We start from the raw sequence: 25,348 nt of genomic DNA, 5'->3' as shown, positions 1-25,348 counted from the left end.
TGGGAGCAATAATACCTGTTTCAGAGGGTGTTATGATGCTCAGATGACATGATTCAAATACAGAGTGAGATAGCTATTAGTCCTCATCTACACAGAATAGAAAGTGTTGGGGTTAAGAATGCATCGGACCCAACCAGTGTGGCTCAGTGGTTGACCGTGGACCTATGAACCAGGAGGTCATGGTTCGATTCCCGGTCTGGGCTTATGCCCAGGTTGCAGGCTCGATCCCCAGTGTGGGGCATTCAGCAGGCAGCTGTTCAGTGATTCTCCCTCATCATTGATGTTTCTATATCTCTCTCCCTCTCCCTTCCTCTCTGAAATAATAAAAACATTGTTTAAAAAGAATGCATCAGGACCCTAAAATAATCTTCCTTTAGCATGTAAATTGGCCTAGAATTTATATTAAAATCAACTGTAGATTGTTATGCTTTGATTTGGTAATTAAAATTATGAAAAATAAGATAAAGAATGGGCAGGTTAAACAGTTGGGGAAGATATTGGAGGAAAACCAGTATTCAAGTTGCATTCTGCCCGGACTCTTGATCTTTGTGGGGCAGAGAGCCTTGTGGTTCATCCTGTTGAAGATGATGATGATGACGAACAGTCACGGAGTTCCTAAGGTGTGCGAGGTGCACTCGCACTTCGCACACAGTGTCTGATCTAATCCTCAGGGCAGCCCCAAGAGGGGTTCACTCATTAAACTGATGGACCGTTGAGAATTTAAGTAACCTGCTCGATAGCCAATCCCTCGAATGACACAGGCACCATGATGGATTTGGGGTGTCTGTGGATATTTTCTTAGGGCCCCAAATCTAACATTGGGTTTTTAGTCTGATTTATATAATTTTACCATTGAGTTTGTTTCTCTTACCTCTGTTTTTTGTTTGTTTGTTGGTTTGTTTTGTTTTGTTTTTGTTTTGTTTTTATAGAAGCATAATTTTGACAAACTGTGGTTACTATACAAGGAAGAGACTATAGCTGCATAAATTTAAGTTTCCCTAAATATCTAATACTATTATTGCTTTAGTCTCTATTTTTCCTCCAGGGCCCACTGGAATGCAGTCTGATGAGAGGGGAGATCCAAATGGGACTATGTCATGGACAGCATTTTCATTCTTGTTGAAAACCAGTGGTCATATATTCATACCGATGATAGGAATATATGACCAATTTCCTAGCTCAGAGAGGATAAATTAAAATAGCCTTGGAGGAGGGCTTTAACATGGGAATCCAGCTCCTTCATAGTTTAACAATGAATTTATCCTCAGAGAGATTATATAAGCTCACAGAAGCACCCATCCCACTGGGGGGAAGAAATTCATGAGGCACCGGAATGCAAAAGTGACTTAGTGGAATGATGATGGTTTGGTGAAAATAGCAGTGTTCCAGCAGAGGAGGGTCCGAGGGCAATCGCCAAAACAGAGACAGGCCCTCTCCGCTTTGAGGGATGGGAAGGTCGGGTTTGGAAGGAGAAGGAAGAGGGGGCGTCACACTCACCTCGGACTTTGGACTTTGATCTCTGCGGCAGGAAGCACTCCTATTAACATTGAACTTCACTGAGCTTTTTCTCACGTAATTAGGGAACAGAGAAACACGTTCCCCAGCGGAGTCCCAGGTCTAATGACCCGCAGCCTAGCTGCACCTCGATGGCGAGAAGCGAGCCACCAATAAGTACACTCATTAATGGATCGCTGCATTTCCCTAGGAGACACTGGGGGCCTGTGGGGAAACTAGCTCCTAACAGAAAAATATCTCAGGAGGATTTAGCAACACGTGAGAGAGAAAAATGACAACATTGGATTCTAAAAAGTGATGAAATGTGGAACAGTGTTTCTCACACCATTTCAGTCAGAACTGCTCTTGGCCACCGTTTGCCTACATCATTCCCCGTTCACAGCAAATGGTAGCTGTCTCATGCTGACCCTGAATGGCCTTTGGCTCTATTAAGGGGGTGTTGTGAGAGCCCCTGGTTGTCAAGACTTCGTCTCTCTCCTTGTGGGCCATCTGATAGGCGGGAGGGCTCAGGATGTGGTGCGCAAGTCGGCAGGCAGATACCCACTGGGAGACAGGCTTGTCCGGGGAATTGCTTGAAATCAATAGAGGCCCTTTATTAAAGCCCTCTCTTAACCTTCCACGTTCCACAAGGACAAATAAACAAGTAGGAGAAAGAGAATATATAAAAATACTGGTGACGATTATTCCTTTTTCTCCTAAAAATGGCATTGTAAACGTTCTTCTGTTGGAAAATAGTTGTTGATCAAAGCAAAGAAAGGAAACATGACCTGGAGAAGGTTAGACTTTGATGCGTCTTGTTTTGTATCGACAGAGGGCTCTTCTCTGTTGGTAAAGTTGGAAGGTCATGGGCAATGATTGCGTTCTAAATCACTGAGTCACCAACACACTGATCTCTGTTAGGAAGCAAGCAAGACTGTGTGCACAGAGGCTTACTTTATGCGACGTTATGCAAACAGGGGAGAGGAGTTATTAATGTGACTCCGTGCGTTTCTGAACGATTCTTTTCTGACGCAGTCCTGCAGCATTCTGTTTTTTAACTCTTGTTCTGATAAAAGTAGATTTTTCTTAAAAAGATAAAAGCAAACAAAGAGGAAATCCCCAAATAGCCAAGAAAGAAAACCGGGGATTGCTTTTGAAGACTGATGGTGTCCACGTTCCCCTCGGCAATGACATGGAATATGGTTCTTCACTTTGAAAAGGGGCCTTTGGACCACGTCAGCCCCTCCGAGTTTATGTCCTGGGATGGTCTGGCAGGTGTGCCTCAAAATCAGCAACACCCCATCTTATTGTCAGTAACGGGGTTCAGGCAGCCTTTCAGGATGATGTCGGCCCTTGAATTGGCAGCTGGTACAGTTACGTTTGTTAGCAGATCATTAATATATAGAATACCCTTATAACTCGTTGAAAACCAGAACAGAAAATATTGTAAAATCAGTCATTTGGTTTCATAAAACTTTGTTTATAGCATTCACCAATTTAAAAAAAAAAGAGTTAAACTACTAGTGTGAGTTACAGAGTAAAGAGGAGAAAAACCATAGCAGGTGAAATAAAGAAAGCTGTGTTTTCTGCGTGTCATTCCGGCAGGAAAATTTCCCAGCGGTACATCGCCCTCATAATACAGCTGTAGGTAAGCTGTTAACTCTTTTTAAAATTCTACTTCTGAGGGTATTTGTCATCATCAGAGGTAACCTTTTCTCTTGCTTCGGATGTGTTAAGTCTTTGCACTTATTAATTCTTTTATGTAGTGTTTGTAGTTTGTAGAAGGAAATTGATTTTCTTGTAATGGGAAAATCATCGCTCCTATTATGACATAAAACTTTAATTTGATGTCTCCTCCACTGACCCAAGCTAATTACAACAAAAACATGTTAACAAAGTGAGTAAAGTTCTTTCTTTCATGCATCAATTTTACTACTCAGGGGTGCCCCATTACCCTGGGAGTGTGTGTGTGTGTGTGTGTGTGTGTGTGTGTGTGTGTGTGTGTGTGTGTGTGTGTGTGTGTGTGTGAGAGAGAGAGAGAGAGAGAGAGAGAGAGAGAGAGAGAGAGAGTGGGGGGAGAAAGAAAGAGAGGGAGAGAGAAAGAAAGAGAGAGAAAGAGTCCGAGACCACTCTGACAGGCTGTGGAATGGTGATTTTAGACATTTCAGAGTGAACCTTGAACTCCTCAGATCACCGGTGGCCTTCTAAGGAGCAGAGAAAAAGAAATATTAAAGGGCGTTACAGGGAATGGTCAGAGCACCCCACAGCTGAACGCACGGATGCAGCTTCCTCTTTAATTTGGGCAGAGTGGAATGCACTCCCCCAAAATCAAACGGAAATAGTAAAATTTAAAAACGTTTATGAGTGCCCAACTCAGCTGCACCTGGCTTCCCTAATTGCCTTCCACCGAGTCATTACTGGGGAGGCAAGATGTTTAGCCACCAACAGCCCTTATTAATGCATAATAGGAATTTACTTGTAAAGCCGAATTATTGGGATGGCATGATGTCATAAAGACAGAGTGCTGACATTTTGGATTGTTTTATGTAGGAATGTTGAATTATATTTTAGGAGTGGGATATTCCTTAGGTAATTAGTCACAATTTGGGGAGGCCCCAGTGGAGGTGAGGAGCATGGATACACAGAATTCCCGACTGTAACGGTCCCGCATTCAAGGCTGTGTTTGTGCAAACGCACGTCCTTCTCGTGAATTATCTGGAGGAAAAACCTTCTCTAGTCACTGGCATGTGTGCAGAACGTGGCCATGGCAGGTGTAAATAAATGTTTCGGCAAGACCGTTGTCCTGATGTCTGTACAAATGTCAAAGCCTTAGGATTATAAAACGCCTACAGATTTTCTCCTTGGTCTCAGTGATGCCAGAAATGAGATGCATTAATTTTGCTGGACCTCAAACCTGGAGTCTGCCGATGTGGTTCTGTGATTAATGGCTACCTGCCTCATAAATATAATGCGCCCGATTACTAGGCTCTGCATGCAGAGCGATCGTTATATGATGTCAGCATTTCCCTGGGAGAGCCCGTTTTTGGAGGGTTCTGTAACTCCCCCACAAAGCATCCCTCAGGATGACATTTTGAATATGAGTCCCTCATCCTGGGGGATGAAGACATTTAAAGGGTCAGATCTATGTGTTCCACTTACCTACTTGTGGGCTTAGGAAGACCTAGCTGCATATGAAAAAATTCAAGTGTTATACATTTTAAGGAGGAAATATTTAAATAGTAAAGAGAGCTTCGTGTTACTCATTTTATTTCGTTGTTTTTCTAAGGCAGTGGTCGGCAAACTGTGGCTCTCGAGCCACATGCAGCTCTTTGGCCCCTTGAATGTGGCTCTTCCACAAAATACCGCGGCCCGGGTCAGTCTATTTTGAAGAAGTGGCGTTAGAAGAAGTTTAAGTTTAAAAAATTTGGCTCTCAAAAGAAATTTCAGCCATTGTACTGTTGATATTTGGCTCAGTTGATGAATGAGTTTGCCGACCACTGGCCTAAGGAAATACTTCACACTTGGGTGTTGGGCCGTTTATTAAACCAGAAGGGAACATTGTAAACATGGTTTTGTTATCAGAAAACATTTAAAAATTCATTCAGTATTCATGTCAGTAGGATTGTGTATGCCAATTAGCCACCTAAAAGTCATGTTTTAGGTGAAAATCAATAAAAATTCTAAGCTTGAAATAGGCAGGCCTTGGACAGAATCCCATGACGTGAGCCACCTTGGGTAGGACAGCAGACAGCCTTTCTGAATGAGAACATAGTTCTACTCTCGCTCTTGTTTTGACTTGAGAGAAAGTCTCCAGGACCCGCCCAAGGCCATCTCTGTCCCTCCGGAGGCCTGGTGACTGCATCGAGATGCCCACCCTGTCTAGTGGGGGTGGGGGATGGGTCGCCCGCAGGAGTTTGGGGTTTCCAGGACCTATCAGGGCAGGACGGAAGGAGCCCTCATGGGGTCTGCAAGTCTGTGGGAGCGGAGGCCAGGAAGCCAGGGTCCACTGAGTTGGAAATGGAGTGGGTTGGATGGAGGCTGGGTCAGAACCCAAACTTCCGAAGTGGGTGTTCAGCTACCACAGTTTACTGGACTTGTTAGATAGCTTCAGAGTTTTAACTTAAAAGTCGTCTTGCAGTACTTCGTAATTGGTTCCAAAGCCACTAGTAGGCCTGACTGAAGGAGTGCTTTTTTGTTCATTTTTGTCTTTTGGGGGGTTGGGTGCGGGGGGGGGGGGGGGGGTTTGGTTGTGCCATAAAATTGTTAAATCTGCATTGATGGGTGAGTTTTAGGTTTTCTTCCTTCTTTTCTCCCTCCCTTTCCTTCCACTTTGCTTCCTTCGGAAAATAGGACATTCCCTTTATGTTTTACTAAGTTCCTGGGGTCACTGTCGTCTCGGGTCTGGCCCCACCTCCTGCTAGGTGGTGTCAGGCTCCTGGCCAAGGCGTGTGGGTGGAGCAGAGGTGAGTACAAGTTACCTAGGAGCATGGACACTGCACTCCCCAGACCCAGGTCCCTTCTCAGTCCCTAAAAGCAACCCCTAAGCCAGTGGGGGTGGGTGGAACCAGCGAGTGGATCGGGCAGTTAAGTTGCCTGATTGACCAAACCTTGCAACCAGAGCTTTAGATTCTTCCCCTCCTGCTCATCCTCTTTCTTGTAGACCTCCCCCAGGCTTCTCCCAGCCATCCTCCACGTGGGAGCTGGACAGGGTTGCTTTGCCTTCCAGCTACTGCTTCCCTGTACATGTTTTCTCTCATCCTGCTGTCAGTGCCATGATGGGAGGAGTGCTCATTCCACGTTTACTGAGGAGTGGGAACACTCAGCTCAGTCTGTCCCCAAAACCTCCACTTGACTGGGTCACATTCCGACTGTGTTCTCTGCTGCCCTGAGGTTGAGGGAATGCAAAGCAACCCCTGCCTCCGCCAGCCGCTTCTCCTGTGTTCTTCTCCGAGGCCTCTGCTCTTCTACCGACTTCCTCAGTTGGTTCTCAGTACAGGCCCCTCACTAACAGATCACTTCTCTGATTCACTGTGGGCTGTTAACAGCATGGCGGTGTCCTGATGAGATTAGGAGCAAACAGGGTCTGCTGCTAGTGAGTATAGTTAATTATTTCTTAACGAAACATTTTTGAGAGGAGTCAAGTTCTTGAGCACTCAATCTATCAATCAGCATTTATTGATTTGCTTGTTATCTGACTGCCATTTTTGGCATTATTTTTCTATTTACTAACCCACAGATAAAATCTCAAGTAATTTTTAAAAATATGTTTTTACTGATTTTTAGAGAAGAGGAAGGAAGAGGGTAGGCAGGTAGAAACGTCAGAGAGAAACATCAATTGGCTTCCCCCACCCCACCGGCGACCGAGCCTGAAACCTGTGCATGTGTGGCGAGCCAGTATGGCCATTGCATACTCAGCCCCGGGGCACCTTATGTGCCACCCAAGCTCAGCCAGATTCAGTGACCCGCGAGGGGATGGTGAAGGATTGAGAAAAGACAGACAAGAGAATGAAAGCTGGGTCTCAGTGGGTCATTGAGATGACCCACTCTCTGATGGAAAGACAGCAACCTGGACTACAAGCTGTCTTTGTTTTATAGCCAGATTTCCATGAGACAAAGTCAGGGCGTGGTCAAGATGTTTACAGCATTCTCGTGGGTTTCCATCCTACTCAATTACATGCACCCGATCACACTTTGTGTACTTGCAGCCTGTATCACTTAGTCACGTGGGGCCACATGTTTGGACCATAGGCTCAAGCTTACAACTCTAGCTGTTGACTGTCATTGTGCTGGGAGGCTCTGCCCTCCACGCTGGGATTTGCACATGGCCAGGAGAGGACTGTGCCCTCTCATTGGTCAGAGGCTTGAACCTGTCCAAACGCTGTAGCCACTCCCCACATGGAGGTTCACGGGTGAGTCACATTGGCTGGGCTCAAGTAATATTTTTGTTTGGACATTTGCTACTTCCATGATTTCTCAAAATGAATCATTTTAAAAGATAACATTGGAATTCTACTTTGCTCCGCATGGCTTAGTGTTCCAGTATAAATTCTACTTTGCTCCGCATGGCTTAGTAGTGTTTCAGTATAAAGATGTTCAGAAATGAGAAAGATGTTTATCACAAAAAGCTGGGAATGAAGATGTATGTTGGGCTGTGAGGTAAGACATGATAGAGACGGAAGCCTGGTATGATGGGGGTATGATGGGATTTCAGGAGTCACAGCCCAAGTTAGGAAGTCTTCTCAATTACCTGGATTTTCACTTTGTAACTACAGTGAACCTCAGTAATGAGGGGGTGAGGACTGCCGACCCCCATACATTCAAATAAACATGTATAACTTTTGACCCCTGACCCCAAACTTACACTACAGTTGGCCACTTGCATCTGAATTCAACCACCATGGGTTGAAAGAGTATTTTCAGTCTTTGGTTGAGAATCTGTAGTTGGGAAACCATGGTTAGAAATGATAAAATACTGTTTTCTATCGAGGGTGGTTGAATCAGAAGATCCAAAACCTGAGAATATGAAGGGCCAGTTGTATTTATTGGGGGGGGGGGGGGGGGGGAGCCATGTATAAATGGATCTGCACAGTTAAAACTAGTGTTGTTCAAGAGTCAGCTGTATAAGGAAAGGGGGTGAAAATCTGTGGTCTAAAAGTCTACTATTCCAGAGTCCAGGCAAATAGTAGGACGGCCTATTGTTCCTATAGTTCATGAATAATTGCACTGGTTTAAATGTCTATGTTCAACATAGCAGGAGGCTGAGACTTCTCACCAATACTCAGCTGATCTCCCGAGAGAAGTTCCCTTTTTTTCTAGTACTTTACACATTCCAAAAATTTGTTTATTATTATCTAATGATTAAAAAAAACAAAAACTGGATTTAGTGTATGGATTCACAGCTCACAAATTTAGAATTCTTTCCTTAAAGTTCTTCTCTGTGTCACTGAAATTAAGGCTCTGCTATGGAATCAAGATTAAAAAAACAACTAGACCCTTTGTATGTTCCACAAGCCTAACAATCAAAAGTTAGTCTCATAAAAATAATCTTGTAGTCTCTTCTAAAATCTATTGTCACTTTTGAGTAGCACTGATGCTCATTCACCACAAGAGGGCAGCACAGGTGGTTGAATGAAGTTAATGGCCTTTGCAGAAATAGTGACGTTTGTAAGGCTGGCTCCTTTTCAATCTACAGATTGTTTTACACACAATTTACATATGAGTGCGTGGAGGTCTCAGCGATTCTCTGTGACAGGTAAAACAGCATAATTATCCTCATGTTATAGATGGAGAAATGAAAGCTGGCAAGACTTAAAGATGACTGTGTTCAGTCTACAGCTACAGAACGCCATCCAGTGCTAGAATCCAGCACAGTCTCCTTACCTGAATCTAGGTCTCTTTCCACCATACCACTCTGCCTATACATGGTGCGTTATCATCCTTCCAGTGACCTCCTAAAGTAGAGCTGGTAGGCGCACAAAGGCTAGAAAACTGTTCTACGACAACGGTTCTCAAATGTTTCATCTGACACAGCATCTTGTTAAAGCTTCCTACCTCCAACCCTCCCCACTCCCTCCCCACGTGTCCTGCGCTGGGAAGATGGGAAAGGCTGGGACTGTTTGCCTTCTAAGTAGCCCCATGGACAGCTGCCATTGTGGTCTGTTATTTTGATCTGTATTACATAGTGGCTATTACACAGGTCGGAGGTGGGGAAGATGATAAGAGGGGTTAAAGTGAAGAAGAAATCTGGACCTGGACGTCCGTAATTCACATAACTGCTTGGGTTTCCATGGTGAACTTTGAAATTCCCTGTGGACTCCCAGAGCTCCACCCCTTTAAGTGCTTTCAGAGGAGGTAGCAGGACCCAGCACAGGCTCAAGCAAGGTTCCATCAGAACGAAACGAAACACCCCATTATTGCAAACCCAGATCAGGTTCCCAGATTCCGAGACTGGGCATTGCAGTGGCTGCGGGAGGTCCCAGAAGCGGACACTGGGCTCGGCGACTTACATACAGAAAGTATTCCAAAGGGATTTTGCCACCTATTCCTTTTTCCTTTTTGGTAATGAGGGTGATTCTATCAGATAATTAATTTTAAGGGTTTTTATTCATTTGTTGGGGGGGGGGGATGGAATAAAAGGCTCAAGTAGCATCCTGTGGTTATACCAGTTTCCCAATGATTCATGAATTCAGATTGAGAACTGGAGTAGGTACGATCAATAAGTGAAAAATAGGTGCTGCCTAATTGCCTTTTTAAATCAGTAAAATAATTAAAGCCTTTATAGTCTGGCCAATTAATTGTATAGTCGGCTTAATAAGGAAAATGCTTGAGAAAGATAAAATTACAATACCAAAAGCAGCTAATAGCTAAAAAAAACAAAACAAAACCAACTTTCCTCATGTAGTTGATTAATTATCCTCCTCTTTTTCTCTTAAGAGACTAAACATTTAGTAAATCCGAATAGTTCCAGTGTAGTCAGCATTCCCATTGTAAAGTGCCAGTGTTATCATTTTTCATTCATCATTTTCTTAGGGTCCGATGTGAGTGTCATTGTTGTGTTTAGTAAAAGAATACAAATATTTATCTTAAACGTTTCTTTAAACAGAGTCTTAGTGGAGGGTAGAGCCCCCTAATGCTCCACAGCTGGGTTTGGAGGCTTTACAATTGGTTTTCGTCTGTGTGCCACGTCCTCTGCAAATGCTCAACTGCAGAGAGCGAAATCTCACTTGACAAGAAGTCTAGATATGGATTTATGCAATCGGATGTGATGTTTACTTAGGACCTGCTAGGATCTACCTGGGAAACCTGCCTAGTATCCCTTTATTAAAAAGTTCTAACTACATATTTGCACAGTGTTTTCCTATGGAAACATCTGTGTAAGGAACGTTTAACTTATTCACTTCCAGAGGGGAAATGTTAAAAAGGGAGAGAGTCAGAAATTAGGTAAGCAATTGCTTAGAGAAAGAGTACGAATGTGAGACATTGAGGACACCCAGTTCTGGCTGAGTTGTCTTTCATTCTCACGTTGGTGCAGATGGATAAGATAATTGTTATCCTAACCAGAACTCACCATCCACCTCTCATTCTGAAGTCCTTACATTAAACATTCGACCCGTCTTTCAGGGAGGAGTTGGCTATTGGCTCCCCCACCCCCCACCCCATCTTTTTTTCTTTCTGTTTAGCCTGCATTGAACCTTTGGCCTTACCCCAAGAGTATGGGTGGTATATGGTTTAAAATTGATATATTAATGTTGAATTTTTATTGTCACAGTTTCTGTTCGTGCTCCTTTCAAACCTTTCATTTATTTGTTTCTGAACCTTGGCTATCTCATAAAAATGTCACCATTGTGGTTGAACATTAAGCACCTTCCCATTTTGCCCTGGGCCGTTGAAATAAATTTGGACCAGGTGCTCTGTGCATAATGGAGCCCCTTGAAGTGCTCTGATAATGAGCCGGGGGCGGAAGCTGTCAGCTTTCAGCTGGCTTGAAGAATGCAATTAGAGCGGTTTTAATACAGCGGAGGGACCCCATCCAACCAGGGCCATTTTGAGTGAAACCAAGTCTACAATCCTAAACGTGTACTTTTAAGCATTTGAGCTGTGTCTCTGCACTGAGAATGGGAGATGGCGTTCCTGTGCAATGTGTTCATTTTGAGCCAGAGGAGAAAAATCTTCCAAATGCCAATAGAAGTTCCCTCATCCCTCTTGTGATGCTATTGCGACCTTATTTATGATCTGATGTCACTCTGATCAAGGGAGCTAGTGTCAGGTTAAGTCTCAAATCAATCAAGTATTTAGCCAGACCACTTAGCTCAACTTTTCTTTTCAAGGGGGGGAAAAAGTGGATTCACCTAAATACTAACATGGAGAGTGCTTAAAACATTCACTGTAGGACACTATTAAAAAGAATGCTGCCTATTATATATTGTCAAGTAAAGCATGTTATTCACAGGACAGTATCTAAATGTGATTCTGTCTTTTGGGGAAAATTATGAAATTACAATATACATTTATAGGTGCATAGGAAAATGCACACCAAATTGTTAATGATGAGAAGAGAAAATGGGGATGAGGGTAAGCTAAGTTGTCGTTTTTTTACCCTCTCTAAATGTGTATTTTTGAATTATTTAGCCAATAATTTTCATATTCATGGAGTAGGTCAGCTCACTGTGAAACCCATGACTTACTGTAAGTGAGTGAATGCGCTTCTGAGGGGCAGGAGTGAGGAGGAGCCCACTTCCGTTAGTCCCCAAGACACTGGGCTATCAGCGTGAGAAAACTTACTGCCGAATGAGAGCTTTGTTTCCTCATTTCAGATCCTGGTTCCACCCTCTTCACTCCCCAGACACTCGCTTTCCATCTTAAAGATTCAGTGATCTGCCAACTCAGGAGTTTAAAGTGAGATGCCGGGATTTGAACCCAGCTCAGCTCAGCTCCAAAGGCGAGGCCCTTCACCCCCTCTCCAGGCCCTGCTTGGTTTCTTAGCACAGTTTTTTAAAAGCAGATACAATTTCCAGGGTCATGTTATCCTTTCCTCCTCGATTTCTTCCCAGAAAATGAGGACATGGTGCAGGAGGAGTTGTTATTGTTGTTCACGGTTGACATTTCTTGTAAACACTTGGCCCGCTCAGTAAAAACATTCTGGACTCGTGGGATTCACAGTGGCGTCTCCAGTGACTGGAAGCCTTTGTCCTAAAACGAGGGCGTGTATACTAATGTCAACCTAATTTCAGTTGAAAAATAAGTAAGTTCACACCGTGGGCAGGGAGGGATGTCCTCATTAATGAGACATAGTATGCAAAATTTAAACATGAGCGTAACTATGAACATATTCTTTTAAAAACTCCTAATTGCTGAATTGAAGCTGGTTACTTACTCAAATGACTCATTTCTTCTAACATTTATCATTTAATAAGCCCTGAATATAGATCTACAATATATATGTATTTCTATTTCTTTGTTTTGAAGCCCTATACATGTCTTTTGTCTCTTCTTTCGCTTGCATTTCTGCTTCATATGGGATACTGCTTTCTGTTGGCCTTTTAAGGTGTTAGGCATAATATTAAAATCCCATTTCAGGTTTCAGCTCTGTTCCACAACTTGAACTTTGAACTGTTCCTATGAAAGAAATAATAACTCAGAGACAGAAAGTAGGATGGTGGATGCCAGCGGCTGGGGCAATAGGGAGTTATTGTTTAATGGCTACAGAGTCCCAGGTTCAAGGGGAAAGAGTTCCGGAGATGGCGAGTGGTGATGGTAGCACACCATTAGGAATTACATAATATAACTGAACTGTACACTTAGAAATAGTGAAGATGACAAATTTTATGTCATGTGTATATGACCACAAAAAAAAGAAAGAAAATTGGAAAGATAATTAAATTTAGCCACATGTGAACATCATCCGGTGACCCGAACTAACTTTTAATAGATTTAATGTCCCTTCTCCTGACATTGAGACGCTGACCTGTTTGCTTACCTGGGCAAAGTATGCATTTAGCCAAATAATGCAAAGATCCCTCCCAGAAGCCTGAAATCAGGCGAAGCACAGGGAAATGCGAGGCACAGTGAAATTTGCAACGAGTCTTGTGTAATAGTTTCTCGGCTGAATTCTTATAAAGCATGAGAACGTGATAGAATACAGTGGAGGAGAAGCCTCACCTCTGGATTTTTTAACAGGAAAAAAAAAAAACCTCTTATTTTTGAGCATCTATTTCAACTTAAATGACTGAGTTTATTTGGGTTCCTCTTTCATATACAATTTCTTTCCACTTGTGATTATCGAATGTTCTTAGGTTTGACCATGTAATCATGAGATTGTCTTTGAACCTTCTCTCCCTTTGCTGCAAAAAAGAATTCACACATCCAGGGCCTTCAGCCTGTGGAAGGTTAGTTACTTTGAAACCAGCCTCAACAGTATGCTTGTCCCTTGTCGAAATGTCGAAAGTTTGATTCCCAGGCAAGGACATGTGCCTGTGTTGCAAGTTCAATCCCTGGCCCTGGTTGGGGGTCCATGCAGGAGGCAAACAATCCATGTGTCTCTCTCACATGGATGTTTCTCTCTCACTCTCCCTCCCTCCCTCCTCCCTTCCACTCCCTCTGAAAATCAATGGGGAAAATAGAAAATATCCTCAAGTGAGGATTAACCAAACAAATGGCGGAGCGGGGGGGGGGGGGGGGGGGGGGGGGGGGGGGGAGTCGCCTGAGCGGTTTTAAGTGCACCTTGTGAAATTGTCCCCTGCAGGAGGGCAAAGGCTTCAGACCAAACCATTAAGAGACTCAGCTCAACAGCCTGCTCTGAAGTGAAAATAACACAAATGCTAAGATTTGGGTCTAAAGAGTAACACTGTCCTGACTTGGGAAGCTGCCTGGAGTGCCCACACTGCAGGGCAGGTCTGAGGATACAAAAGAGCCCGCAAAGCAGAGGCTTGGCTGGAACTGGGCGGGAATGGGGGGGCGGGGTGTCCGGAGAGATGGAGAGACTGGGTTTCCAGCCAGGCTGTAGCTATAGCTCTGTGTCTGTGGCCTTTCTAGGCGCGGGGGCTTGTTTAAAAGCAGGGAATTTGGCAGCTCCTCTTCACCTCTAATGAGTGATACCCAAACAGCAATAGGGTTTGGTCTGGAAGAGAGACTGTGGGTCACACATCCCATCCCTCCTCACGCCTCCTCGCAGTGCTGGTTGTGGAAGCCATGAATCCTCAGGCAGGGGGGCCCCCCGCCCCCACACCCTCCCCAGGTTGGGAAGGGGGCAGAAACAAGGTGAGAGCTGTTGTCTTCTTATTTTTCCTAAATATAATTGTTTTCTGTCATTCCCACGATGTCATTGCAGTTTAAGCTTTTTTTAAAAAAATATGTACCCAGAGAAAAGTCTGGAAGGTATGCGCATGTACATATAAACTAGTTCCTTTAAAACCGTAATGCTTGTGCACGGTGACACATTATACGGTACAAAGACAGGGAAACGAACCTCCCGGATCCCTTCACCCCATCCCAACCCCGGCATTTGAAACAGCCTGTTCGCGTTTACCTACTTCCCAGGGTAACAGAGGTGTTCGGGGTGGCAGAAGGATGTGCAGTTACCGGCTGTTAATATTTTCTTCTTAATGTTTCTGTATTTTCTCATTTCTAAAATTACTTTTTTCCTTTTCTTTTTTAAGTTTAAACGAGACGTGTATGTCTCCCAGGCCGAAGCAACGCCAATTGCCACGAATGGCCTGACTCTCAAAGCTGTGTTATGCGGTGTAAGCACGGAGTTGTGGAGAGTCCTGGCCACACGTAAATGTGGTAGCAATTATTTCCAATGAACTTTATTCTTCAGCTTGAACAGATTAAACTCTAGCGTGGGCTCCAGCACTTCTTTAATTGCATTAATTATGGATTACACACGGGCACACCGTTCAGGTGGGCCGGGGGAAGCTGATTACAGCCGCTTGTTTTAAGTCAGGTTTACACCCGGGCTGACAACATTATCACACTTTCTGGCTGGAACGAGAGAGCAGGCCGGTGCTCCAGGGCAGGCACAGCAGAAGCGGGGCTGAGGGGCAAACGGCGTCTGCGGCATGCCCACCAGGGTGTAGCGGGCCCAGAGTGTGCCAGCCGCTGTGCTTCCTTCCTGCCTCTGCCTGCTGGGAGTTCTCCTTCTGCCGGTGTCAGAATGGAAGGCCTGTTTCCTGCAGGTCCTGGGTTCTCATAGACTCCTACGTCATGCTTACAAGATCATTGTGTTCTTTTTAACATAGACCTGTCTCCCAACAAGAAAGAATAAGGGAAAACCAGCTCCTTTGCACCGTGAGTAGCTTTGTTCCGTGTTTTCGGAGTCAGAAACCCCAGCACGTTCCGGACGGGACCCCTCGGGAGGCTCTGCCATCAGCATCTGAGGCAGCCACTCCCTCCCCCTGAACCCGGCCGTCCGGATGCAAATTGAAAGCAGCTTCCTCCACACACTGGCGCTTTTTCGGATCACAGATGTGCCCTTCCATGTTGCCTGTTTCTGTACACCCAGCATATTTTTGCCATCACCTCCGAACCCTTTAATCAGCTGGGAGCGTGTCGCTGGATGGAAGGCCTGTGTGGGTGGCAAATGGTGCGGGGCTGGTTCTGGAGGAGTCGGGCAGGTCAGGAGCGGGTTAAACAGACTTCTGCGGGAAGGACTGACGTTGGGCCTTCTCTGTCCCACGCACTGTTGGCTGCCATGGAGGATATTTCTACATACGGGGAGGCTGGTTCTTCACGGGGGGAAACCAACCTCCTTCTGTAAGTAAGCAGCTGCATTCACCAAGTGGGAATACTGTCTCTCTTGCTTTCTACCTGGCAATCCTTTCTAGTTAAGCGCCTGCTGGCTGTGACCCTACTCCCACTGCGATTCGTGGCTTGAAGTCCAACCAGATGGACTGCATGTCGGCTCCGTGGCCAGTGGGTTTGTGCTAGGCAAACACAGAGGAAGAGAAACACAGGTCTGTGCCCTTGAGCTCAGGGTTCTTTTTGTTTTTGTTTCAAATATGTTTTTATTGATTTCAGAGAGAGGAAGGGAGAGGGAGAGAGAGAGAAACATCAGTGATGAGAGGGAATCATCGAGCGGCTGCCTCCTGCATGCCCCCCTTCTCCCTCCACTGAGAATGGAGCCCACAACCTGGGCATGTGCCTTGACCAGGAATCGAACCCGTGACCTCCTGGTTCATAGGTTGATGCTCAACCACGGAGCCACGCCGGCTGGGTACTCCCATTGTAACAGGGGTTTTGGATGAGCTTGCTGCTCCGGGACGCGGTGAGAAGAAAGCCTTGTGCTGGGGAAATTGCAGACCTCACTGATGAATGTTGTGGCGAGAGCTTGGTATCTCCCCACTGGCCCCACGCTCTGCCTTTGGCCCTCATTGCTGTTCAGATGCCAGAGCCACCGCAGCAGGTAGAAAAGAAAAGGGGGGTGGGGGAGAGAGCTTGTTCTCAAGTAGACGAAGGGCAAGATAACTTGGGGAACTTCCTTCAGATCCGCTGCCACCGCCAGCCTGCCCCCGGGCGGGACGCCGGGCACATCACGCAGGGGACGGCAGCGCCCGGAGGGTGGAAAGTTTTACAAAAACATCTGTTCCATTTGGATGGTTCAAATATTTTCAAAAACATGGGCTCAGCCAAAGCTCGTATTTCATGAAACCTTTGCAAATATCTACGGTTTTTCTTCTCTTTTTCCATGTGGACATGGAAGCAAGAGGAGAGGAAAAATGTGGCCACATGCGTGTTTTTAACTTCTTCTTTCCAAGTGTTATGGCTTTTTCAGGCATGAAAACCGATCAGGTCCCGTCCCTGTGGGATGTGGTGTCTCTAGACTTTTCTCCGACTTTCGGAGAGAGAGAGATACAGGAAGTCTTAAGGAAACATCGCCCTTAGACACTGTGTGAAATGAAGCTGTCGTTTTCACTGCTGGAAAATAAAGGGGGAAAGGGTCACAGCAGTTGGAGGGCGGAGGTCGAGCCAGGAGAGAGCAACAGAAGAGGTTCTCTCTCCTGGGTCCCCACCTGGACCCAGCCCTCCACACCTGAGGAGACTTCCAATGTGCAGCCGGCAGAGAGGGCAGGGCATCCGAAGGAGGTGCCCTGGGGTGTCTGTAGGCAACAGCCTGGCTTCCAGCTTTAGTCCAGGTCTGCGGCCCTCAAGGTCAGGGGCATAGACGCTCCAGACAGACGGGGCCGATGGGGACTTCTCTGGGGACTGTTGTGAGTCTGTTAATACTTAGGGTGAGGGTGAGGGTGGTGAGATTTTGAGCAAATGGGTGCACTTTCCGCCTTTCAGGTGCTGTGAACTGAACCCCAAGCTGCCTTCCCAGTGCCTCCAAGAGAGAAAAGCGCCCCATCGAATGCTAAGGTTGTCAGTGACACAGCGGGGTGAACCAAGTCCTTCTCTCCCTGTCTGGGCAGTTCCACGCTGAAGATGGAAACAATGGCTGGGGAACACCGGGGGTTGGCAGTGGAAAGGGATTGTGAGAGTCTGCTGCCTCCCTGCTTGGTCTGAGTTCGGATGTGGGCCCGAGGCCCAGGACGGTGGCCCCTCCGTGTGCGTCAGGGAAGGTTGCTGGGTCACCTGCAGGGTGGGAACGTGATGTTTCTAGTCTCCATAGGCCCATCTCCCTGGAGACTCCAAGACACAGTTGCATTTCCTCTGCAATTCCCATTGGGTTGTGGAGAGAAGCTGCCTGGGTGTTTTGAAGGTGACACAGACGCAGGAAATGTGGCCTCTTCTGCGTACACCTGACTTCAGGTGCGTAGCTGAGGCTTGCTCAGCACGTCAGCTACCCTGTCCTTTGCTTCCTAACGCCAGTTGGCAGGCAAGGACCTAGGGGACTAGGACACTCATCCTTAAGACCATCTTTAGTGACGTGGAAAGTAGGGTCTGCCATTTTTCCCGTCACCTTAAAGCAAGGGAAAATCTGCCCCGCACAAACATCTAATGCATGTGCAGCACTCAGATGCCCTGAAGGCTGGAGAGGGGGAGTTGGGGAAGAAAGGGGAAGGAAATGGGGAACAACTATAATACTGTCAACAATAAGTAAAAATAGTAAAAATAATATAGTCAGGAAGCATGAGTCACCTTGTGAAGACAGCTGAGTGGTGAGGAGTTTAATTTTTCACTGAAACTGAAGATTAAGCAGGAGAGAAAGGGAAAAGGGCCCTGAGCGAGGAGTTGCGTTGGCCCCGTTCTGTTCCCCTCTCTGTCGCTGACAGGGATCCCATGAGCCACCAGGGCTCTGTGTCCTCTGCCTGTCTGTACAGAAGGCAGGTTGGGACACACTGGAGCGGCTCAGCAGTTGAGCATCGGCCTATGAAGCAGGAGGTCATGGTTGGATTCCCAGTAGGACACATGCCCAGGTTGTGGGCTCAGTCCCCAATAGGGGGCGTGCAGGAGGCAGCCAATTGACGATTCTCTCTCATCATTGAGATTTCCATCTCCCCTGCCCTTCCTCTCTGAAATCAATAAAAATACATTTAAAAAGGGAGAGAAAAAAAGAAAAAGAAAAAAAAAGAAGGCAGGTTGGAGGACATGGAAGATCCTCCTGCTCTGAGAATCTGAGAATCTGTGAGCTGAGGCCAGGGTGGCTGAACTACAGGCCTGGTTTCCAGAACCCCAGGAACATCGTGGAAGTGGAAGCCACCCCCTGGGACTTCCCCAGTGGAGACCTCGATCCCGTTGTGTGTGTGTGGCACTCGGCACTCGTTCCTGCGCCGTTGCATGATGTCAGGCAGCGTTTTGCAACCATGCTCAGGGATGAGTCAGCTAATGGCCCGGCCATCTGTCTGTGCCATCACAGCCAGCTTGTCTGCGTTCCAGGGGAAACTGCGGGCAACTGTCCATCCCAACACACTCCGTATGGTTCCTAACACGGTTGTCAACAGATTGTTTATCAGTGACTCATGTTTTCTCTCTCCCCTCTTCCTTTTTGTTTTTGTTTTTTAAGTGACATTTCCTAGGCCTGTTCTTTCTCTGTTCTGTGGGGGAACGTGAATTTTAACCTCCGCATTTTCTGCTCATGAGATTTTCCTGTGGCCCTGGATAAAATTCTAATTTATTATTGAGGTTAAATCTCATTTATGGCACTTGGGCACTGGGCTCCCTGGCCAGGTGTGTGGGGAAGTCTGCACTTGTACAGTTGAGGAAAGAGCTTATTAATTGGAGAAATGAATAAGATACATCATTTAGCATATTAATATAGCAAGGGGAATGGTGAACTTAAAGGAATCGTCTTACATTAGAAATGTCTATGTGTTTACTGATCACTTTCATGCCAATTGGAGGTCTTTCTTGTATTTTAATGGGAGAACATCTCATGTTGTTCCTCTCCTAGCTCAGTTTCAGGTACACGTGAAAGTAATAGAAATAGTTTTGTCTTAAAAATAATTAACAACTCAGGAGAGGCAGAGTGAGGCGGGGGGAGGGGGAGGCGCCACTAGGCTGAGAGACAGAGGCTGAAGCACTAACCAGGCGCTGACCAGCATCCCTTAACCCAGCTGTGCAGCGTGGAGTTGTATGGAGCCTCTCCCAAAGGCCCCATCCAACCTCTTTGGACTCTGAGATTTCCCAAACTCAAACTCAGGGGCAGCAAGGGATTCCTCTGTGGATTGGGGCAGCAATAGTCCCCAGTTTCACAACCAGCAGCAGCAGCACTCAGTCCTGCCGATGCCCAGGTCATCGTCCATGGAAGCTTTGCCCCACCATCACTGGAGTGGCAGGGAAACGCTGAGTGAGGGCTGTACTTCTGCCCATTCATGTTGCTCGCACCCAGCCTTTCCTGCCTCAGTGGCTGTGGACCTAGTAGGTGATAAAGCTCTGCTTAGTTTGCCGAAGTGGACACAGGCTCCAGCATTGTCTCTTGAGTTTTCATCCGTGTGTCTCCTGGCTGAGGGTGGAAGGCAGCAGCTTGTCAGGGACCCTGGGGGTCGGGGGTGAGGCAGGTGCAGGAGCGCACCCCGAATTGAGTCTATAGGTACTCGCTGCTTCCCTTGGCGCTGGGGGAGTGGGGCCGTCCTGGGTGGATTCTGTAGGGTGTTTTTGGAAAGCCTTTCAGGTCATAAAGCAGACTTTCCCAACTAGAGTGTCAAAAAGGCAAGAATGGGATCAGCAGGACAGCCGTCCTCTGGGCAGTGTTGTTTGTGTTGTCAGCTGGTAACGAGGAAGGGAACAAGCAGCTCCGTTCCTCGGAGATCTCCCCGTTCCTGCGCGGCGCCCTGTGATCCCTGATGGTTTGCATCACCGCGGCTGATGTTTTCCAGCTCCCAGCCCTGACCCAGCGTGTCAGAGCCCAGAGCGTTCTTTCAGAAGGATTCAGCAGGTTTTGAAATGCCTCTGGCGAAACTCCGTAGCCTTAGAGATCTGTTTCTGTGATCTTCTGGGTTAGAACTCTGTGCATCTAAGGTGTTGACACTTAGGTGACGTGCTAAGCAAAACACGGAATCTGCCCAGGGGTCATTTCCTCCGTGTTTCTCAGCCCTGGGTTTTGGTGGAATAAAAACAAAATCAGAGATAGAAGAACTAGCAAGCTCCATGCTTACGTTCCTTTGTTCCTGTGTAGCTCTCCTGTGAATATTTAGCTGGGCTCTTGGCAAGTTTGCAATCCATCTGGTCCAGTATTTTGGTCACAAGTAAAAATGTGTTTGATGGAGCTCAGTTTTTCTTCTTCTTCTTCTTCTTTTTTTTCTTCCTGTCTTTTGTGTCAGATTTAAAAGGTACATTGTGAGGGAAAGGAAGGGAAAGAAGAAATAGCCCCAGGCAGTAGAGCTAACACAGAAATAAAATAGGTGGTAGTTTTATTTCCTCTGGTTTTTTCCCCATTTAAAAAGAAGTTCAAATATGAGCCCGATATAAATTAGAATTTCCTAGGAGAGGAGGGAAAAGGGTCATGAGGTGCTTTGGTGATTTTCTCTTTGCTATCACATTAAACTCTCGTTGTTTCACTTACCCTAACGAACAAGGTTTTAACCATGAAAACCTCTTGGATAATTTCTCAGAAGAGTTGCAGAATGTCCTAAGTCGTCTTGCACTGACTGGACATCACGTGTTGGGATAGGACGGCTGCACGTACAGTGCGCTCCTTGGCGGAGGCGGGTCTGGGAAACATTGTGCAATGAACCCAGTGTGTTCCTCCCATTCCCTCCCTCTGTCTCCAGAATGCTCTCTGGAGGCACTCCCCCCTTCTCCCACCCTCTCCTCCACCCCAAGCTCTCACTCTGCTCACATTTGTCAAGAACTCCCAAATTCTAGCTCTGGGACCCTAGGCTGGTTCCCTGAAGGCCCTCCTCTTACTCAAAACTTCCCTCTCCAGAGTCTTGTTTCCAGAGGATTCTCTGTCAGGCTCAGAGAGAGAGTCATCTGACTGAGTCTTTGGCCGTTTCACCAACATGACAGTTAACATGTGCTTTCCTACTGTGTGCCAGGCTCTGGGGTTATGGAGGTAAAGGAGACCCTGGCATTCTCCTAAAGGAACCTAGCCAAATGGAACTCAGATATGCTCCTTGAATGAATATCATTCCCATCCAACTTTTAGTTTCTTACATATAACATATAGATTCCATGGAAGGAATCTCTAGTGGCATGATTTCAGACATCCTGTTCGGCTGGTCAGTAAATTATAAAGGCGGGTGATGTCCCGGTGTACCTAACACCGTACCCTATTTATCCTGCCTGCTCATGAGGCCAGCCACAGAACACTTCTTAGAGAGAAAAAAAGAAATGTATTTGGTTTTGGATTTCATAATCTGTCAAGAGGCCCGAATGAGACGATAAGATCTCTTCCTGCTATTCCCACATTCCTGCGATTTCGTTGGGCGGACGGAGGGTGGGGGAAGTGCCCTTAACTACTGACGGTTGTTGACAGGTTGTTTTCTCAACTGTCATGTAGGCTAGTTCAAAAATTTACAGCATTTCTTTTGCAACCACTTTGTGGAATGCATCGTTTTCGGTTTTCATTTTGAAAACTAGTTCTCTGCTAAGTGAGTGATGAGCAGGATTAAGCCTCTCTTCATTCTTTCCTAGTTAATAAAAACCACTTTCCAGAAATGGTCTTGTCTGTGCACGAGGTGGGGTAAGAGTTAAAAAGGCATTTGCTTATATAATATTTTTTTTTTACATCATTTCCTTCTTTCCAATTTTATGTTTTTCCTGCTGGCTGATGAAAGCAGCCAATACTGAGGGCTGAAATATACTTTTGTGGGAAATTAACACAATTAGAAGATGAAAAGAGATGGCCAGATTTTTCTGGTCAGCAAAGGGTGTTAGTTCCATATCTTTGGTTTTTCATGATGCATATAAATTTTGCCTGCCTCAGTCATTTCTATTTTTTTTTAAATTATAATTTACAAGGTGCCTAATTTAAAAAATATTCTTGGCAGTTAGTTATCACTCTGAGACTGGAGTGACCTTTAGAATTGTTTGGGGGAGAAAGAATGGAACAGTTTCTTGCGGAGCGGATGACGCTCCCTGTGTGGACGTGAGGTGCAGCTCATTGCATTTGAAATTCCATTGTGATAACTCTCAGAGGGTGGCATTTCTTGAGGCCTCCCTCCCATGCCAAGGAGACGCATAGAGATTGGAAACTATTTACTCTGGGAATCACAAAGGCTATTGAAGCTACAGTTGTAAAATGTCAAGTTATTTGCATGCCTGGTGAACTGGATGTCCTAAAAAAAATTTGTAACCCCAGATATCTGTTTGTTTCCATTACCACGAAATGGGGAAATTCTGCAGAGGAAGCATGCTGTATTCCTTTTCTTTCTATTTTTGTAGAGTAGCGGCTGTGTTGCGGACAGCTTTGTTTTATTTTTTAGATTTAATTCAGTTTCTTCATTTAAGAACCCGAGTCCAAATGGCTGTCGTATGAAACTTTTTAATTTTTATTATTGAGATTAGTTCAATCCCTCTCCCCCCCAAAATATGGGGGTTTAGTAATACTTAAGAGATACTTAGTAATGTTTACCAGTGCTTACAAGGGAGATTCTGTGGAGGAACTTTTTAAAAATATATATTTTATTGTGTTTTTTTTACAGAGAGGAAGGGAGAGTGATAGAGAAACATTGATCAGCTGCCTCCTGCACACTCTCCATTAGGGAATGTGCCCACAACGAAGGTTCATGTTGTTCACCTGTGTCTGGCCCTGTTCCAGTGAAGAGAAGGGAGAGCGCCTCACTCATCTCTTTGTGCAGAGGCACCTAGTCTGTCATCTGTCTCACACTGAGTCCACAGACAACATTGAACAAGTGTACAAATAATCCACTTGTATTTTTAAATGCACTTTTAGTAAATTTGTGGCAAGTTGTTACACTGGAAGTAATTAGGATTTTCAAATTCCCGTCCAATGGCATAGATCGTGTCCTCCTTGTGAAAGGAAGAATGAACAGGATGTTAAATCCTTGGGTACGTGAGGTGCTGAGCTTGGAATTCTTTCATCTGATGTAAGAAAAGAATGAAATAAGCTTAGAAGACATTTCCTGGCATTATTCAAGGATTTTTAAAACATGTGAGGAGCATGCTTGGCCAATATTTTAGCTGTAATGTACATTAAAGGACCATTATTATTATTTTTTTTAATCCTCACCCAAGGATATTTTTCCATTGATTTTTTTTTTTTTTTTTTTTTAACAGGGAGAGTGGAAGAGAGAGGGAAAGACAGAGAGAAATACTGATTGAGAGAAACTCATCAATTGGTTGCCTCCTGCAGGGCCCAGGTCGGGAGGAGCCTACAACGGAGGCATGTGCCCTTGACCGGGATCAAAACCTGGGACCCGTTGGTCCTCAGACCAATGCTCTGTCCACTAAGCCAAACCAGCTAGGGCAGTGTTCGGCAAACTGCGGCTCTGTTGATTAATGAGTTTGCCAACCACTGACCTAGACTCTCAATCCCAATAATTACAGGCTGTTGTTGTTCCTTGTGATTAAGCCCCTATCCATTGCTTCTCGGCCTTTTGGCTAAGATCAAGTGTGATTAAGCCCCTATCCCAGTGGTTGGCAAACTCAGTCAACAGATCCACAGTTTGCCGACCACTGAGCTAGAGCAAGAGGACCATTTTTTTAAACTGATAGAGGCTGTGCTGTATGAAGAGAAATGAGTACAGCTGTATGAATTCAGAAATGAGTGTCAGTCATTCTGAATCAAGCCAGGAGACAGAAATCAGACATTTATTATTAAGAATTATTAAGTTACGATAGAGACACTATAAAGATGTAACTAGAACTCCGAAGGGTCTCATAGAGATGAAGAGGAGTACCTAAGGGAGTATGCACAGGAAGGGGGTCCTTCTTGCTGGGTTGCCTGGGCCACCACTGGCCCGCAGTTGCTGGGCTAGCAGGAAACAGCGCTCTGTGCACAGCCTTACTGAGGCTGGTGGGCAAAGGAAATAAGGTTCCATTGCGGGTGCACAGCCTGCAGCATGCAGAGTCTGTGTAGGAGGGCTGTGAGGACCTGGTTCCCCGGCCCAGGACAGTGCTGTGTGGTCACTGAAGGACTGCATGCTTTGGACTCCTGGCTGGAGCAGAGCATCACCAGTTGTTCTCCTATGTGTGCAATGCCTAGGGACCAAGAATAAGTTAACACTGTGTACTGGTCCTGCTGCAATGTCCCTACAGCGCCCTCTACTGGTAAATTCTAGCATTGAGCTCATTGTAAGGAAGAAATGCTTCAAGAGCCAATTTGGAGTTGAGCCACCATCAACTGACAAGTGGCACAACCCCAAATTCCAGTGTAGCCAAAGATGTTCTGTTTTGCTGTGGAGAAAAATGAGAAACAAATAATAAAAAAAGAGCTGATTCCCTTCAAGGGTTCACTCTCTTTTGTAACCAAAGAATCCATCAGTGCTGGCAGCATCAACTAAGCCCTCAATTTAAAATTGAGTTCATGAGAGAGATGGATTTTGACAGTTTATTTTTAAAATAATCAGTTACTAAGATCAAGAAATACTAGTATTACAGAAGCCATCTCTCTGATCTTTAATAGTAAAGATTTTACATTATTTATAGCATAATAGCTCCTCACCTCTCTACAAACAGACACCCTGGGTATAAAAACTCTTATGCCTCTTGCTTGTAGGCTTAGCCAGAGACAATCATATTTAACAAACCCCAGTCCATTCTCCCTTCAGCATGCCATGCAGTTGCTCAGCTCTATACTGGATGGCAGCAGCTGGCTGCCTCCATTAAACATCAAAAAAATTATTCTTTGGGTTTTTTAACTTACATCTTTTCATTTCGTTGTGCTCCCTTTTGGCCATAAATTATAAGAGTGGGTAAATAGAAGTGTTCAGTGAAGTATGCCTGCCATTCAATGTTATGCATACACATATGTGTTCTGTATAATTTCTTAGATAGAAAAAGGAACACACTGGCA

At 45.5% G+C, this 25,348-nt stretch overlaps 1 protein-coding gene across 2 annotated transcripts in view; it reads left to right on the top strand.

Moving 5' to 3' along the window:
* Positions 1-25,348, top strand: part of JAZF1 (JAZF zinc finger 1) — a 281,117-nt gene that overhangs the window by 80,183 nt on the left and 175,586 nt on the right. The window lies entirely within an intron of this gene.

The sequence above is a fragment of the Pipistrellus kuhlii genome, unplaced genomic scaffold (genome assembly GCF_014108245.1).
Source record: "Pipistrellus kuhlii isolate mPipKuh1 unplaced genomic scaffold, mPipKuh1.p scaffold_m20_p_26, whole genome shotgun sequence".
NCBI classification, from domain to species: Eukaryota; Metazoa; Chordata; class Mammalia; order Chiroptera; family Vespertilionidae; genus Pipistrellus; species Pipistrellus kuhlii.
Note: the sequence above shows the minus strand (reverse complement) of the source record. Positions and strands in the feature narration are given on the sequence as shown.